Source organism: Equus przewalskii, chromosome 22, assembly GCF_037783145.1.
Source record: "Equus przewalskii isolate Varuska chromosome 22, EquPr2, whole genome shotgun sequence".
In the NCBI taxonomy this organism is placed as follows: Eukaryota; Metazoa; Chordata; class Mammalia; order Perissodactyla; family Equidae; genus Equus; species Equus przewalskii.
This window is the reverse complement of record NC_091852.1, coordinates 29,277,808-29,296,455: the sequence shown is the minus strand read 5'-3', so window position 1 is coordinate 29,296,455 and position 18,648 is coordinate 29,277,808. Positions and strand designations below refer to the sequence as shown.

The window sequence follows — 18,648 nt, the reverse complement described above, 5'->3', positions numbered from 1 at the left end:
CATATGTTAATCTCTGCTGGAATACGTTAGAGGAGTTCTATATATTTTTTTCTGAGCCTCCTCTCCACATCTGTATGATGGGAATATTAAGTACCTTTATAGTTTTATTGTGATGATTAAATGAATAAAATGTGTGTGAATTTTTTTAAAGCATAAATCTCTACAGAACTGCTAATTGCTCACATATTACTCACCAGCATCTTCAAATGGCATTTTGAGTATCTGGGACAAGCCCACGTGAGAGAAATTTTTGTGCAGAGAATCTTCTGGGCCCCTTTATGGTTAAGTCATATGATTGATCTTTGGTGTGGCTGGTATAACATAGACAATTCCAGGGAGACGAATGATCTCCTGGAGGCACTGTCTCCACCACTTTACCTCCTGCTGCTCTTATTTCTGAAGTGCAGTAGCAGGCTTTTAGGAAGCCATGCTACCCTCTGGCCCAGCAGATCTGAGCTTGGCTCAAACAACTGAAAAGGGGTAAAACAGTTTTCTCTTTTCTTTAGAGATCCCCCTTGAAAATCAAAAAGAGAAATCAAATGAATTAATAATTCGAGATGTGAGTATATCTAATTAATAGATATTAATATTTTTCCTGAAAATGTCCACCTCATTCTCAGTGCACACCTCAATATATTCTCTAATACCACTTGAGATTTTAGGTTAGTAAGCATGATCATTAAATTTCTATTGACAATATTAACCTATGTTTTAATATCTCAAAGCTGCGTATCAGTTAAAATAGGTCTATTATAGACAGTTTCTTCCATTTTCTATACGTGCTATATTTAAAGTGTAGAAATACATAAGCATTTCCCAAAGAGTAGTCTGTAGAACACCAGTTCTATAAGATCTCTATTGTTAAGAAAACATCTCATGATAAAATAAGTTTGGAAAATATAACAGTTCACATTAGCATATTATTGAACCTGAGAATTCTGAGTACTTTGGATATTTTCTAGAAAGGATTTTGGATTTTGTTTACTAATAAGGAACAAAATTATATAAAACAGGATAGAAAATACCAAGATACAGATTTTTCATTCATAACTTCTTTAATAATTCAAATCAGATGGATAGAAAATGCTAAAGTCAAAATGAAAATTTTTCAGATTTTTCTATCACTAGCAACTATTTTACCAAAAGAAAATTTACCACAATATAAATATATAGTTATATGTAATTCTAAGATGCCTGTTTTCTGGATTAATTAATTAAGAGAAATAACATACTCACAAGCCTTCCATGAGAAAATATGCATCCATTTAGTGAACACCCTTTTAAGATTGACCTTACTATGCCTCCCTCAAGTAACAATGGGATATGTTAAGGTAAGAGGAAGGTATCATAACCACATCCAAAATTATAACATCTAGTACACACACACAGCACACATCTCTCCTATGTCCTCCTTCCCATATACTAGAACAATTTGATGTATTTTCCACCCCACAGTGAAAAAGTGATATGAAGATGGAGCTAACAAAAGAGGACGTAAGGTCACACTGGCTGTAGCCTCATATTTCATCGTCTTCATATGATCCCTTCCAGCAATATGATAGACAAAGTATTTCAAACTACTTTCCCAATACAAACTGGATACGAAGCAATTGCTGAATGAAATACAATAAATATTCTTGTTAACTCAGAGCTGAGAGTCAAAGAACTTAATGAAAACCTCTAGGGACAAACTCCTAAAAGGAAGTAGGAATGGAATGTGGCTATTCTGTGCTCATTTGTCAACACCAGAAACCTAGAGACTTAGGTAATAAAGAGGCCAAGAGACAATATGTGTGGAATCTGGAGAATTCTACCCTAAACTAGATTGACTCTTGTGTGTACTCATACAAAAATGCACATATGTATACATTAGTATTTTTAGTAGTCAAAAACTGGAGACATTCTAAATTTCTATCAACTTAAATATGTATCAATATTTATATACATATTGATTTATATATACAAATATACTTCATTAGGTGAATTCCATAAACTTAAAGCTGAGAAAATTGCATAAGTATTCATAAAGTGTGATACTATTTATATACAGTATTAAAATAGCCAAACAATATTATTTATTGTTTAGAGATATTTATATATATAAGAAGAGCATAGGAATTATAATTACTAATTAGGTGGCTAGTAACCTGAGGGAGTGAGAGGATGATGTATTATGGAAACACAATACGGCAGATTTCAATTTTATTGATAATGGTCTACTTTTAGGCTGGATGGCAAGTATACTTTATTATTTTTTGACTTTCTTATGTTTCAGATTCTTAATAAAAGTAAATAAATTATTCAATTCATCCCTGAGAAAGTCTTGGGAGATTCCTAATGATTTCTTTAATTTTAGTAGACATAGGTTGTGTTTCGGTAGTAACGTTCCAATGTAATATAGAAAAAAATTTTGACAAATCACATTTTCTAACAAATGATTAAAATTTCCTTTTTTGGAACCTAACTTCACACCTCAAGGATCTAGAAAAAGAGAAAGAAAGGAAAAACTTTGGGCTTAGTAAGAGGAAGGAAATAAAGATTAGAACAGAAATAAATGAAATAGAGACTAAAGATAAAATAGAAAAGATCAATGAAACTAATACTTTGTTCTTTGGAAAGGTAAACAAAATTGACAAACCTTCAGCTAGACTCACAAAGAAAAAAGAGAGAGGATTCAAATAAATAAAATCAGAAGTGAGAGAGATATTAGAACTGATACAACAGAAATACAAAGAATCATTAGAAAGTACTATGAACAGTTATATGCTAACAAATTGGACAACCTAGAAGAAATGGATAAATTCTAGAAACATGCAACCTACCAAGACTGAATCAATATGAAATAGACAATCTGAACAGATTACTAGTAAAGAGATTGAATCGGTAATCAAAACCTCCCAACAGACAAAAGCCCAGGACCAGACAACTTCAGTAGCGAATTCTACCAAACGTTTAAAGACGAATTAATACTTTCTCAAACTCTTCTAAAAAATAAAAGAGGAACACTTCCAAACTCATTTTATGAGTCCATCATTACCTTGATACCCAAACCAGACAAGGATGCCACAAGAAAAGAAAATTACAGGCCAATATCCCTAATGAAGATAGATGCAAAAATCCTCAAGAAAATATCAGTAAACCAAATTCAGAAACACATTAAAAAGATCATACACCATGATCAAGTGGGATTTATTACAGGGATGCAAGGATGGTTCAACATCTGAAAATCAGTCACTGTGATACAACACCTTAATAAAATGAAGGAAAAAAATCATATGATCATCTCAATAGATGCAGGGAAAAGCATTTGACAAAATTCAACATCCATTTATGATAAAAACTCTCAACAAAGCAGGTATAGAGGGAATATACCTCAACATAATAAGGCCCATATACAACAAGCCCACAGCTAACATCATATTCAACAGTGAAAAGCTGAAAGCTTTTCTTCTAAGATCGGGAAAGAGATAAGGATGCCTACTCCTGCAACTTTTATTTAACATAGTATTGGAAGTCCTAACCAGAGCAATTAGACTGTAAAAAGAAATAAAAGTCATCCAAATAGGAAAGGAAGAAGTAAAATGAACACTATTTGCAGATGACATGATATTTTATATAGAAAACTCCGAAGACTCCATCAGAAAACTTTTAGAACTAGTAAAAGAATTCAGTAAAGTTGCAGGATACAAAATCAACACACAAAAATATTTTGCGTTTCTAGGCACTAATAATGAGCTGTCAGAAAGATAAATTAAGAAAACAATCCCATTTACAATTGTGTGAAAATGAATAAAACACATAGGAATAAACTTAACCAAGGAGATGAATGATCTATATATTGAAAACTACAAGACATTAATGAAAGAAGTGGAAAAAGACATGTATGAATGGAAAGATATTTCATGCTCATGGATTGGAACAATTAGTATTGTTAAAATGTCCATACTACCCAAAGCAATGTACAGATTCAGTGTAAAACCTATCAAAATTCCAATGGCATTTTTCACAGAAATAGAACAAACGGTCCTCAAATTTGTATGGAACCATAAAAGACCCCACGTAACCCAAGCAATCCTCAGACAGAAAAACAAAGCTGGAAGCATCACGCTCCCTGACTCCAAACTATTACAAAGCTATAGTAACTAAAACAGTGTGGAATTGGAATTGAGAACCCAGAAATAAATCCATGCATATATAGTCAATTAATTTACAACAAAGGAGCCAAGAATATTCAATGAAGAAAGGACAATTTCTTCAATAAATTGTGTTGGGAAAACTGGACAGCCACATGCAGAAGAATAAAACTGGACCACTGTCTTACACCATACACAAAAATTAACTCAAAATGAGTTAAAGGCTTGAATGCAAAATCTGAAACCATAAAACTTCTAGGAGAAAACATAGGTGGTAAGGTCTTCGAGAGAGATCTTGGCGATGATTTTCTGAATCTGATACCAAAAACAAAAGCAGCGAAAGCAAAAATAAACAAGTGGGACTACATCAAACTTAAAAGCTTCTGCACAGCAAAGAAAACCATCAACAGAATGAAAAGGAAACCTGCTTAATTGGAGAAAACACTTGCAAATCATGTATCTTATGAGGGGCTAATATCTAAAATTATATATGAAGAACTCACACAACTCAATATCAAATGAACCATTCAATTTAAAAAACGGGGAGGAGATCTGAATAGACATTTTTCCAAAGAAGACATACAGATGGACAACAGGTGTATGAAAAGACGTTGTACATCGTTAATCATCAGGAAAATACACATCAAAACCAAGAGATGCCACCTCACACCTGTGAGAATGGCTATTATCAAAAAGACTAGACATAACAAGTGTTAGTGAGGATGTGGAGAAAAGGGAACCCTTGTGCACTGTTGGTGGGAATGTAAATTGGTGCAGCCACTATCAAAAAGGGTATGCAAATTCCTCAAAAAATTAAACATAGAACTACCATTTGATCCAGCAACTCCACTTCTGGGTATTCATCCAAAAAAAAAAAGAAAACACTAATACAAAAAGATACATGCACCCCCATGTTCATTACAGCATTGTTTACAATAGTCAAGATACTGAAATAACCTAAGTGTCCATCAATGGTTGACTGGATAAAGAAATTGTAGCATATATGTACACAATGGAATATTATTCAGCAGTAAAAAGAATGAAATTTTGCTATTTGTGAAAACATAGGTGGCCCTTGAGGGCATTATGCTAAGTGAAATAAGTCAGGTAGAGAAAGACAAATACTGTATAATCTTTCTTATATATGGAATCTAAAAAATACATATTAAAAAAAAGAGACAAGGTCATAGATACAGAGAACAGATTGGTGATTGCCAGAGGTGGAGGGGGGAGAAGTGGGTGAATTGCTTTTGTTGTTTTTTAGATCAATAAATTGAATTAAAAAAAGAGAGAGAGGGAGAGAGACCAACTCTCTCTGAGAAATCACAAAAATAAAGTAAAAAAAAACAAAATCCAAGTCAAAACGTGAGATCACCACCAGAGGAATTTGAAGGCTGTGATGTTAGCTCGACAAACTCAAACCCTAGCAACAATAACAACACACTTCAAGTACAGCATAACTCCTCACTAAATTAACACAAGTCCCCACACTCAAGACTTATTCACCTCTGTATATATTGCCCTATAAAATCTGTCTTGTTTTCAACAAAAAAGTTACAAGAAATAATAAAATGGCAGGACAATTATATTTTCCAGAGCAAAAGCAAACCTCAGAACCACATTCTGATACGACACGCATGTTGGAATTACCACACAAGGAACTAATAACCATGCTTAATATGCGGAAGGCTTTAATGTCAAATGCAGACAACATGCAAGTCCAGAGAAGCAATTTCAGCGGAGGTATAAAAACAATAAGAAAGACTCCTAGAAATCTTTTTAAAAATGTGCCTTCTTGGATATGAGTTCAAAATAAATGAATTGAGTTCTTGATAAATGAAATTTTGGCATAAGGTTGTCACAAACTTTAAATTAATTTTGAAGAGCTTGCTCTCCTGTTGTGGGAGGTAAAGAAAAGTCTTGATTTTTAAATAGCATAAGGTTATTTTGACTCTCTACTCTTACTTCTATTCTCTGAGACGCCTAATGTTAACGACTTTTGAATGCTTCCTCTGGAAGTTTTCACTCATCCCTCATGCCCCCAAATCCTCTCTTCACTGATGCTGAAGTTGAAGGAAGTGGTGAGATATTGTTGTGTTGTTGAGGGTAGAAGATAGTGGAATTAAAATAGTGCTTATTTTGGTGATGCGAGCAAACTGTTAATTAATATTGATGACTGCAAAGTACTGTTCGGAGTGCCGTGCACAAGCTCTGGGATGCTCAGATGCCTGGGCAGGAAAAGTGTTAGGTTTTGTCATTAGTGGTTCCATGAGCATCACTGAACCATTACTGCAAATTTTTTCACAGAGACTGTTTTTGCAGCAAACTTTAGAACTATCTCAACAACATTAACATGACCACGATGCCACCTCCAAAACCCTGATTTTAAGGGAGAATTTCAAATATAAAGTTGTAATATAGCTCAACATAATTGGAATGATTATTTCAATGATGATTATTTTATTTTGGATTTAGGTAAATCAGCTGATAAATTGGATAAAAACCAGATTCTCTGAAGATTTTAAGGGTCTTCTTAAAAGCAAACTACCATATGTACCTTGCTTCACATATGTAGTCTGTCAGGCTTATCAATTTTGAGAGGATTTTACTCAACTGTATACTCTGTTGAATATGTTAATCTTTCTTTCATGATACAAAAGCCACCTAAAGAAATTGCAGCATTTAAGGATCAGTATAACGGATATTGTACGAGAGAAGCAGAGGTGGGAAATGAGAATTAAAATTGATTTCTCTGATAAAATCCACGTAAAATAGGTTATATCCTATTTTGTAAACTCTGTACTTACCTTGTCACTTATATAACATATTAAATATAAATATTATAGTGACTAGTAGAGTAATAGAAGTAAGACAGTCTTATTATTATATAATCAAATACTAATAGATTGTGAGAAAGGCTTATACCCAATACCTCAAAATACTTGAGCAAGCAATGCATTCAATTACATATGCTCTTGGAATTATAAATCTTCACACTCACACATATATAGCTATTACTACTGTGATCCATATTTCATTGCTTTAACCTTACATGTAAGACAGTTGTCTGTTTTATATGCAGGACCTCAACTGCTCTGTCTACAGAGGTGATGTAAAATTTCTACTTGAATAGCGATAAATCATGTTAATTCAGCCCTAGTCAAATGAAATGTGGTCGAGAGGATGGAAGAAGAATAGGAATGAGAATGGTCAAAACAACTATCGAGTGTGGGAATCTGCCCAACTGATGCCCTAATATTGGGTTAAGTACTTCCAGCTATGAAACAAGAACTCAGACCAGCAGGAGTGTTTGTATAATCATAATAATCTATTAATAGTAAAACAGGATAAAGGAATTTCATCTGTTTTGATTTTAGTACAGTGTTTTCTTATAAATTCAGTGAACATAACTCAATTTGTTTCAAAAATGAGGCAAAAATGGACCTCCTGCCAAAGATTAATGAAGTAAAAATGTGTTGCGTGGAACTGCAAGCAAAGCCCACAGATTGATGAAACAAGAACCCACCTTATTCAGTCCTCTTTCTACCACATTCTGCTCTAAAGTGAGGCTTAATGAAATTGGGTTTTCCTACCAATGTCTCCAAGATTTACGTGTATATCTAATATTAACTCAAAATTCAGTCTGTCTTGTAAGCTATGTTTTCCTAAAGAGAATAAAGAGACACCCTTCTATGCAGGTCTGTATTTTCTATCCACCTACCTTCACTATCAAAGTACCATCTGGGAAATGAACATGCCTACTATTTTGTATGTCCTTTTTGCATTTTCCTAGGACCCAAAATTTTCATTCCTCAAAAACCTTAAGAAATTAATAAACAAAGGTAAAAATATGAGGCATTTTATTCTTGTATAAATCCGAAACAAAATTTTAGGAATCATCTACTTGACAAGTTAAAATTCAAACATCTGAGAGATGCTAACCCCTAATTGCCCAGTATTATTTCTTGGATAAATGATGGCTTTTGGTCCAAGCCTCTGCACAGTTAAAGGCTAAGGGTGCCAGCCCTGATTGAATCCAACATGGCTATTTAGCACCCTGTAATTACTTCATGGCTTCAACACAATATCCTTTCTTAGGGCTGAATGAGAGGTTCTATTTGAGCAAATCCATTCCCCCTTCTTTAGAGAGGATTTGTGAGTGACTCTTAATCTCCATTAAAGTGTAATTGGGCACTGAGAGAAAGAGATTGGTTATTGTTGACCGTATGATAGACACTGCAGAGAACCAGCAAAAGACATGATTTATTGATTTTAATCATGTTCAGATGAGCCACCCCAGGGACTATGATGTAAAATAAATATCATGTAAAATAAAAGCAGTATTTTAGATAACAAAATTGTTTAGAATGACTACATCCAAGATAAATTGACTTGGTTCTCAATGTTACTTCTTAATTCATTTGACTGTGTTTGACTATAAAAGGAAATTTCTTGCTGATTAATTGCCGAAACATTTGAAAACTGATAAGACTTTCAAGGTGCATCTTCCGTATGATAAAATACAGAGCGGGAAAGGAAGTATATTCTGCACACCTAATGTAATAAGTGCATTTCCTAATCTATAAAGTATTGTCTAATCCATATTGTCCCATAGCTTGTGAACTTATATCATCCCATAAGCTAGTTCCACCCATCTGCCTGCCTTAACAAGCATCACTAATAGTTTTCTTTTCCTTATTTGCAAGATAAAAGATCTGAATGCTGAGTTGCTTTGTAGCAACATGATCCTGAAAATTTTCTAGTCTTACCAGGGTAAATTTCTGGTGACATCCAACTCCTATCCTCTATTTTTTCTTTTTCCTCCAAGTCCTCATCGTATTAAAAATATCCAAGTTTGTTCTGTATAAGTGACAAAACCATATTAAATAATATCCTCTCCATGAAAAAAAAATGATAAGCTGGACTTCATTAAAATTGAAAATTTTTGCTCTGTGAAAGACACTGTCAAAAGAATAAAAGCACTAGGCACAAACTAGAAGAAAATATTTGTGAAAGACACATCTGATAAAAGACTGTGTCTTAGTCAGTTCAGACTTCTGTAACAGAATAACGCAAGCTTAAACAACAAATATTTCTACAGCTCTGGAGTCTGGGAAGTCTAAAATCAAGGCACCAACAGGTTCAGGGTTTGATGAGAGGGCCTTCTTCCAATTTGCAGACTGCTAACTTCTTGTTGTAACCTGACAGGGCAGAAAGACAGTGAGAGAGCTCTCTGGGGTACCTTTTATAAGGGCACTAATTCCATTTATAAGGGCTTCATCCTCACAACCTAATTACTGCTCAAAGGCTCCACCTCTGAATACCATCACAGTAGGAGTTAGGATTTAACATATGAATTTTGGAAGGACACGAACAATTCAGTGCATTGTACACTGTTATCCAAAATATACAGAGAACTCTTAAAACTCAATAATGAGAAAACAAATAACCCTCTTAAAAAACGGACCAAACACCTTAACAGATGCCTCACCAAAGAAGATATACAGATGATGGCAAATAAGCATATGAAAAGATGCTCTACATCATATGTCATCAGGGAAATGAAAATTAAAACAACAGTGAGATACAACTACACACCTATTAGAATGGCCAAAATCCAGAATGCTGCTAATACCAAATGCTAATGAGGATGTGGAGGAACAGGAATTCTCATTCATTGCTGGTAGGAATGCACAATGATACAGTCACTTTGGAAGACAGTTTGGCAGTTTCTTACAAAACTAAAAATACTCTTACCATACTGTGATCCAGCAGTTGTGCTCCTTGGTATCTACCCAAAGGAGCTGAAAACTTGTGTCCACATAAAATTTGTACACAAATATTTACGGCAGCTTTATTCCTAATTGCCAAAACTTGGAAGCAACCAAGATGTCTTTCAGTGGGTGAATGGATAAACTGTGGTACATCCAAACAATGGGATAGTATTCAATACTAAAAAGAAATGAACTATCAAGCCATGAAAGACATGGAGGAACTTTAAATGCATATTACTAAGTGGAAGAAGCCAATCTGAGAAGACTACATACTGTATGATTCCAAATATATGACATTCTGGAAAAAGGCAAAATTATGTAGACAGTAAAAACATCAGTGGTTACCAGGAGCTGAGGAAGGGAGGGATGGATAGGCAGAGAACAAAGGATATTTAAGGCAGTGAAACTACTCTGTAAATATTATAATGATGGATATATATCATTATATGTTTGTCCAAACTCATTGAATGTACACCACCAAGAGTGAGTCCTAATGTAAACTATAGACTTTGAATGGTAATGATGTGTCAATATAGTTTTACCAGTTGTAACAAATGTACCACTGTGGTCAGCTCTGATTGACGATGTTGATAATAGGGGAGGCTATGCATGTGCTGTGGTAGGGGATATATGGGACATCTGTATACCTTCCAGTAAGTTTTGCTGTGAAACTAAATCTCTATAAAATAGTATATTAAAAAATAAAATAGGGGCCGGCCCAGTGGCATAGCAGTTAAGTTCGCGCACTCACCTTTGGTGGCCCCGGGTTCACCAGTTTGGATCCTGGATGCGGACTTAGCACTGCTTATCAAGCCATGCTGTGGCAGGTGTCCCCCGTATAAAGTAGAGGAAGATGGGCACAGACATTAGCTCAGGGCCAATCCTCCTCAGCAAAAAGAGGAAGATTGGTGGCAGATGTTAGCTCAGCGTTAATCTTCCTCAAAAAAAATATAAATATATATATAATATGCCCTATAGGAGCAAATGGTTGTTCTTTATTAACTGTATTAAAAAGATGCTAGCAAAGGATGAAGGACTTGAGCAGACATTTTTCCAAAGAAGCTATGCAAGTTGCCAATAAGCACATAAAAAAGATGCTCACATTATTAGCCATTAGAGAAATGCTAATCAAAACCACAATGAGATACCATTACAGACCCACTAAGATGGTTATAATTAAAAAGACAGACAATTATAAGTATTATGGAGGATGTGGAGAAATTGGAATGCTCATACATTGCTGATGGGAATATAAATGGTGCATCCACTTTGGCAAACAGTTTTACAGTTTCTCTAAATGATAAACATAGAGTTACCATATGACCGAGCAGTTTCACTCCTAGGTATATACTCATAAGAAATGAAAATGTATGTCTGCAATAGCTTTGTACACAAATGTTTACAGCATGGCTGTCTTTCTTTCTAGGAGCTCTAGGGGAAAATTCATTTCCTCATCTTTTCTGGTTTCTAGAGGCTGCCTGCATTCGAGATGCCCACCGCCATCTTCAAAGCCAGCACTGGCAATGGCTGGTGGAGTTTTGTCAGATCACATCATGAAGAGTTTTACTTTCCTGCCTCTCTTTCTCACTTATAAGGTCCTTATGATTACACTGGGCCCACTTGCACAATCCAGGATAATCTCCACCATCTCAAGGTCAGCTGATGAGCAATTTCATTCCATCTGCAACCTTAATTCCCCTTTGCCATGTAACATAACATACTTTCAGGTTCTGGGAATTAGAAGGTGGACATCTTTAGGGGGAAATTATTCTGCCTACCACTGATGACTCTTTTTTTCATTTATTTTTATCATTTTTAAATGATTATTTTAAAATTAAGCCTAAATTCAACACATATTACTAAATGAGAATGACCACTTACACATTTTCATATATTTAAACAATCAGAAATTAATTTTTAAGTTAATGACCCATTCAAATGACAATCTAAAAATATTTAGGGACATGGAAACAAATCCGCTATATATCAAACAGAGAGGTTTATATGTATGCATTTGTGTATATATGTTTGTGCATATTACTATTTAGTAATTTATTTATTTAGAAGTAACTGATGAGGACATAGACCACAAGGTTAACTGGAATGATTTCTCTCCAGAGACTGGAATTAGAACTAGAAAATATGTGTCAGTATACATGTGCACACATGTTTGCGAGATTTTGTGCACATGTATATTTATAATTTCTACATTCCAGTGATTGCGTTACACTCTTATGTTAGAAAAAAACTTATAGATTTTGAAAATGAAGAAATTATGTACAACATGCTATATACAAATGGAGGAAGTAAGCTTTTCTTTAGTTTTTTAATAGCTATGCTAAAAGGTACATTTTTAGTACAGAAATAACAACTTTTATCTTATATGATATTACTGACCAAGAGCATATTATTAAGAATGATTCAAAGGCCATATCCTTGCACAGAGGGGAAGAATTTTGACCGAGTGTGGCAGTGTTTTGGCACTTATTGTATGTGTTCATCATCTGTTTTAAACCATTATTCTATTTTATACCCCCAAACACTATTTTCTGACACTCCTTTTACCTAAAATTAAATGGTGCTCTTAAAAATCTGGATAACAACATTTTATGTTATAAAAGTGGATCATAGGCATATATGTGATTAGCAATTTTAGATAATTTACAGTTAGATACTCAGGCTGATCTTCATATTGCCTAATGAAAAGTAATCTGAGAAAAAAAAAAACGTACCTGGAGGAAAAACACAATGTACTCATGAAAGGCAGTGTTAGTCTGGAACTAGCCCTGATGAAAGGCAATGGAGTGTAAAGATAGACAGGAGTGAGGAAGAGACGAGAGAAGCAATGGGGTAGGGTGGAGAGGTGTCAGTGGCTCATGAGAATGACAAGGGGCGCAGACTGGTAGGGTAGGTATGTGTTGTAGTGAGGAGGAGAGGAGAATTGTCTTCTCCCCTATGGCCTAGGATTTGGCCTCTGGGCAGTTATAAGTATTTAAATATTTGCTTTAGCTTAATGACATCACAGTTATGCCACATATAATACTGTAACTCTTTATTGTCAGATGTCAGACAAATTGATAATCAGACAGCTGGACAGACCCAAGATCAGACAGAGCTGAACTGTTGCTGTAAGGCCTATGCAAGAACACACATTCTGTGGAATCACTGTACCTCTCACTTTCAGATCCACATCTGTGCATCCTCTTCTACTAGTGACTTCAGTGAACGTAACCCAAGGACAAGAAAGCACAACGCTCCCTCCTGCTCACCAGATCAGTCTACAAACATGGGGAAAAGATGCTCTTAAAAATTCTCTCCATCTCTAATCTTATGACACTGAAATTATGGTAGAAAAGGATAATGGCTCATCACAGAATATTTTTTAAACCTGTATTTTTTATTTCTGGAGTTCTAATGTCACTTGCAGATTAGAATAGTACCATAATCTTATAAGACTACAGCATATGTAGCCTACGCCATATTAACTGGTTAGTTAAATTCTGTATCATACATTCTTATATATTTCCAGTCTGTATTTTGCTGACCTGATATTTTATTTTATCTTCTTATTATTATTATTATTTTGGTGAGGAAAATTGGCCCTGAGCTAACATCTGTTGCCAATCTTCCTCTTTTTGCTTGAGGAAGATTGTTGCTAAGCTAACATCTTTGACAATCTTCCTCTATTTTGTATGTGGAACGCTGCCATAGCATGGCTTGATGAGCGGTGCATAAGTCCATGCCCGGGATCCGAAATTGCAAACCCCAGGCCACTGAAGCAGAGTGTGCAAACTTAACCACTATGCCACCTGCCGATCCCCATGTTTTCCTATTTAATCAGTTTTTCAATTCTTAGACATTGTGTGTCATGAAATTGATCGATTGATTCGATAATGCATTTCAAACCTGAATTGAGTCCTCACGATGAACCAGGTATTATGTTAAATCCCGGGAATAACAAGATCAATAGACAGACATTTTGCTTCGAGGAGCACAGGTTTTTGTTTGGATGACATTAACTAAGAGCCAAGGAATGGACTTAGCTTCTAATTTTTCTTTTCATAGTTTTTTTCATGGACTTCTACTGATTTTTACATTGAAACATTTATTTCAGCATTTTGATCTTAGGATTCTATTTTGTTCTTTAAATGCCGTCATTGATTCTAATGTTTTATATTTTGTTGAAATAATTGCTTAAATTTAATATAGTTTTGTCTTGTCATATATAAAAGCTGTTAAAAGATTACTCAAAATTATCAAAATATATTTTCATGTGTAGGTTGAAATATATTATGATCATTTACAATTTATAATATAATTTTGATTAGCTTCTTTATTCAACAAACAATTATTGGGCACTTGCTGTGAGTCAGAAACTCTGGTGGGTGATTGAAATTCATCAGTGTACCAAAAAGATTAGTTTTCTTAACTTTAATCTTCACAAAACTTCCTTTCTAAGAGAGGTCGGGAAAGGAAAATAAGGTTCAGAAACAGAAAATTAGATAATCATGCTATAATAAACATGATAGCAGATTTACTGGGTGTAACAGTAACACCTAAAACAAGTATCTAACATAAATATAAGGCAATAGGGAAAGCCTGGCATCAGGGAATTTTTTATGCGATTCTGAGTTTTGTTTACCTTTAAAAAAAAATGTGGCATTTATAAGAGATGTGGGGGTAGAACTGTGTAAATGGAAAAGATGCTTAATTTTAAAACAGTCGTACAATATATATCATTATGCCTCTTGAGGAATTGCATTTTTTTCATTTGTTCATTCAACCAAAATTTATTTAATCTCTAGCAGGAAATATACTGGTGAGTAAATACGCAGGGGAGGAAAACACACACCCATTATATGCCTTAATGGAATTTACAATGCAAAGGATTCCTTCAATTACCTGGCTTTCGTGTATGCATGTCCCATATTCAGTAGATAATTATGCAGGTATATGCTGAGATTTATTACATATAAAATACCACATTGACTAGAAAAATTAATAGACAAAATTATACTTTAGGTAAGCATACTACTTTATTTGGAGACAAAAATTTGACTTTTAAAAATGGATTATTCAGATAACTTGTCATGAAATATACCTATCCTGCAGTTTTCTACCCTGTAAATTAATTGCTTATATGTATTTTTCTATTGCTGCAAAGATTCAGTGATAATCATCCTTCTCTACTATGCTGATGCCTTTGTTATTACTGAATTCATACATATTTTTATCTTAAATGTGTAGAAATAGGAAAAGAAAAAGGCTGGCAGCAATACTGAAATTTTTAGAGCTGTTTGCTTGTTTACAAACGTTAAATTTCTTCTATATTCTATTCGATTAGAAATGATGACTATAATCTTGAATAAACAAAGTAAACAGGTAGAGAGTACTTGTCACTGTAGGTGACACACAACAAAGTCAAGGGCACACTCACGATGTGGACGGAAGTCAATATGATCTGACGGTCTCCCAATGAAATGTGTGTGAAGTCCATACTGATTAGCTTATAAATCAGGCTGATACTCAAGTTTATTTGGGCCAGAAAGACTACCTACTGACAAGCAATCAAGCACTACCCCTTTAATTGCAATTTATTCCAACAACCACAATTTATTGATCCTAGCACACACTTATGCCACAGCAGTATCATTATTTGACTTTATTTTAACAGCTTCAAAAGGTTAGAAAGTTAGAAACCACTGTGAAAGAAACCATTAAAAAGTTGAGTTGCCAACATTGCTTCACACTCTGTGCTCAACAACATTAAGCATATATATGGAATTATATAAAAGGAGAAGGAAAAAGGAACTAATATTTATTAGGCACTTAGTATGAGCTAGTGCTTTCTTATACCGAATATTACTTAATAATAAAAAAACACACGCATAAAAGCAAGGAGGATCAATATTGTTATTTGCATTTTACAGATAAGCTGCAGCTTACAGAGGTTAAGTGAATTTCCTAGAACTATAATGTTAAAATGTTAAGACCATCTATCTGACTCCAAAGCACATTTAATTTCTTGCATCACTTCTTGCAACATTTTTGCACATTGACTATTCTATGATATTGTGGTTATCTTGACACACTCTAAGTGACATTGAAAGTGTCAAGACAACTCATCTACATGAGTTTTGTGCCCAATATGGTGTTTAAAACACAAAACATCAATATCTGATCATTCTCATTTGTTAGCCATATTACCTTCTGTAAGCCAAGATGTTTTTTCCTTTAAGCATTAGATTTGTGGAATTCCAGTTTGGAATTTTGAGCTAATTAGATAATGTATGTGGATGCCTAGTAAGATAACTTTACAGCTTCACAGTCTTCAGGAAATAGTCAATATAAAGAGTGGTTTAAAATTTGGCATTTCTTTTTTTTCCTCCCAATTAAAAACGCTACTCGACTGACTTAATTTAGTTTTTGACAATTAAATATTGCACATATTTAAGTCGTACAAATTGGTGATTTGATATACAAATACATTGTGGAATATTTACCACAATCAAGCTAATTAACATATCCATCACCTCATGTGGTTAGTTTTTTTTGTGAGTGTGGTGAGAACACAACGTTTACCCTTTTAGCAAATTTGAAGTCTATAATACAATATTAACTATAGTCACACTGTTGTACATTAGATCTCCAGAACTTATTTGTATTGTATAACTGAGACTATGTATCCCTTGACTGGTGTCTCCCCATATCCCACTCCTCCCAGCCCCTGATAATCACCATTCTATTTTCTGCTTTTATGAATTTGGCATTTTAGATTCCACATACAATTAAGGACATGCAGTATTTGTCTTTCTACATCTGGCTTATTTCACTTAGCATAAAGTTTCCAGGTTCATCCATGTTGTCATGAATATTAGGATTTCCTTCTTTTTTAAGGCTAATATTCCAGTGTGTGTGTACGTGTTTGTGTGTGTGTGTATATATAGTCATATTTTCAATTTCATTTATCTGTCAATGACCATTTGGGAATGTAAACTGGTACAGCCATGATGGAAAACAGTATGGAGGTTCCTCAGAAAATCAAAAATAGAACCACCTTATGATCCAGCAATCCCATCTCTGTTTGCATATCCAAAGAATGTGATATCAGTATCTCGAAAAGATATCTGCACTCCCATGTTCATTTCGGCATTACTCACAATAGCAAAGATATGGAAACAACCTAACGGATAAAGTTTGTCATTTCTCGCACATACTTTCTGAGAAGGCTTCAGAGACTGATTAGCTCTCACAATTCTTCATGAGCCCTCTATAAATCCCTGAGTAATTTTAAGCCAGATTTAATCTGGTTTACAGAAAGGGACCAAAAGATGCAAGCCCTAAACTGCCTCTTTGTGTTATCCAGAGTAGCTCTGCTTTTAATGCTTTCATTTTTTGCACTTCCATAAAATTTCATTCACAGAATAAACCAATCGACTTAAAAATATTAATTAAATTAAAAAACATGGGTCTAGTCCAATGTCCTCATTTTTGCAGGTGAAGAAATGGAGAATCAAAGAAGTAAAGGACCTGTGTCAAAACCACACTGCTAGTAAGTAATGTCTGCAGATGGAGACTCAGATGTCAGACTGACTCGAGTTCTATCCATTGCATAATAATGGTTTCTCATGTCAGACACAGTGTTGAAAACTCTTTATAAAACTCTGTTTCCAGCCATGTTTAGACCACGTATGGTCAGTGGCACCAACTACATGTCCCCTGTGTTCAATTCTGCTATACACCTTGGAGGATACTTCGAAAGTGAGTTACAGGATGTTCCTTTTAGACGAGAGTGTAGTTCATGAGATGGTATAGCAAACGAAGAAAGCTGGCATTCATTTGAGGAGTTTCCATGTTGTAGGTGCTAAATATGAACCTTCCCATTTAATTGTCATAAAATATTGTAAGAGAGGTGGTTTTATCCATATTTTAGACATAAACTAAGGCTGTAAGACGGTTGGTAGTTTGTCCAACTACATAGAGCTATATAATGCCAGAGATAGTTTCAAATCTAAATCTCTGACAAAAAGATGACCACTTTTTATACTATGCAATTCTATACTTAGAGAAATAAACAAAGGGGAAGGAATGATGCAAATAGTACATGATTCCAAACTAGTGTGATATAACCAGTTTTTGATACAGTGTGTCGTTCAAGGTGCTGAGAGAAAACTAAGTAGTATAAAATCAACCTGGGTTGACACTGTACAGATTGATATACTCTTGCTATTGACTCCCAGCTAGCAATCTTTAAAAGCTTATTACAACAAAGACATTAGATATAACGATATGTGTAAATGAGTGGAAAAATATTGGCAACACATATACATAATGACATTACAGGTAGAGATTGGTAACTTCTCAAGATAAACTGGAATGAAAATTTGAAAGATGAAGGCTCTATTTAGCTGTTGGAATATGAAAGAATTGTTGAAGAAAGTAAATGGCATTTTGAGCTGGATGGGATATAGCTATGTGGGGTTGGATAAAGCTATTTTCTTTTAAGAGGAGAGTATGAGAAGCACGGAGGTAGAAATTAATAGGGATGTTTTGGCAGTGGAGGATAAGCTAAATCACAGAATATGATGAGGAAGAATGAGACATTATTTCAAAAGATTGGACTGGGATTCCTCCATGGAAGTCTTTGAAGCCTTATTTTGAAAATTATATTTTACTATATAAACAATAAGTAGTCATTGAAGGGGTCGATCTTTTATTATTATGGTTTTTATTTGTCGTTC

General features: G+C 34.4%; 1 protein-coding gene across 44 annotated transcripts in view; it reads left to right on the top strand.

Annotated features, from left to right (window-relative positions):
- PTPRD (protein tyrosine phosphatase receptor type D) overlaps positions 1 to 18,648 on the top strand; it is a 2,079,533-nt gene that overhangs the window by 240,622 nt on the left and 1,820,263 nt on the right. The window contains exon 2 of one of the 44 annotated variants that reach the window (XM_070590606.1): positions 17,405 to 17,459. The exons of the other annotated variants lie outside the window; for them this stretch is intronic. The gene's annotated coding sequence lies outside the window, so the exon portion shown is untranslated. The remainder of the gene's footprint in view (positions 1 to 17,404; positions 17,460 to 18,648) is intronic. 44 annotated transcript variants of the gene reach the window in all.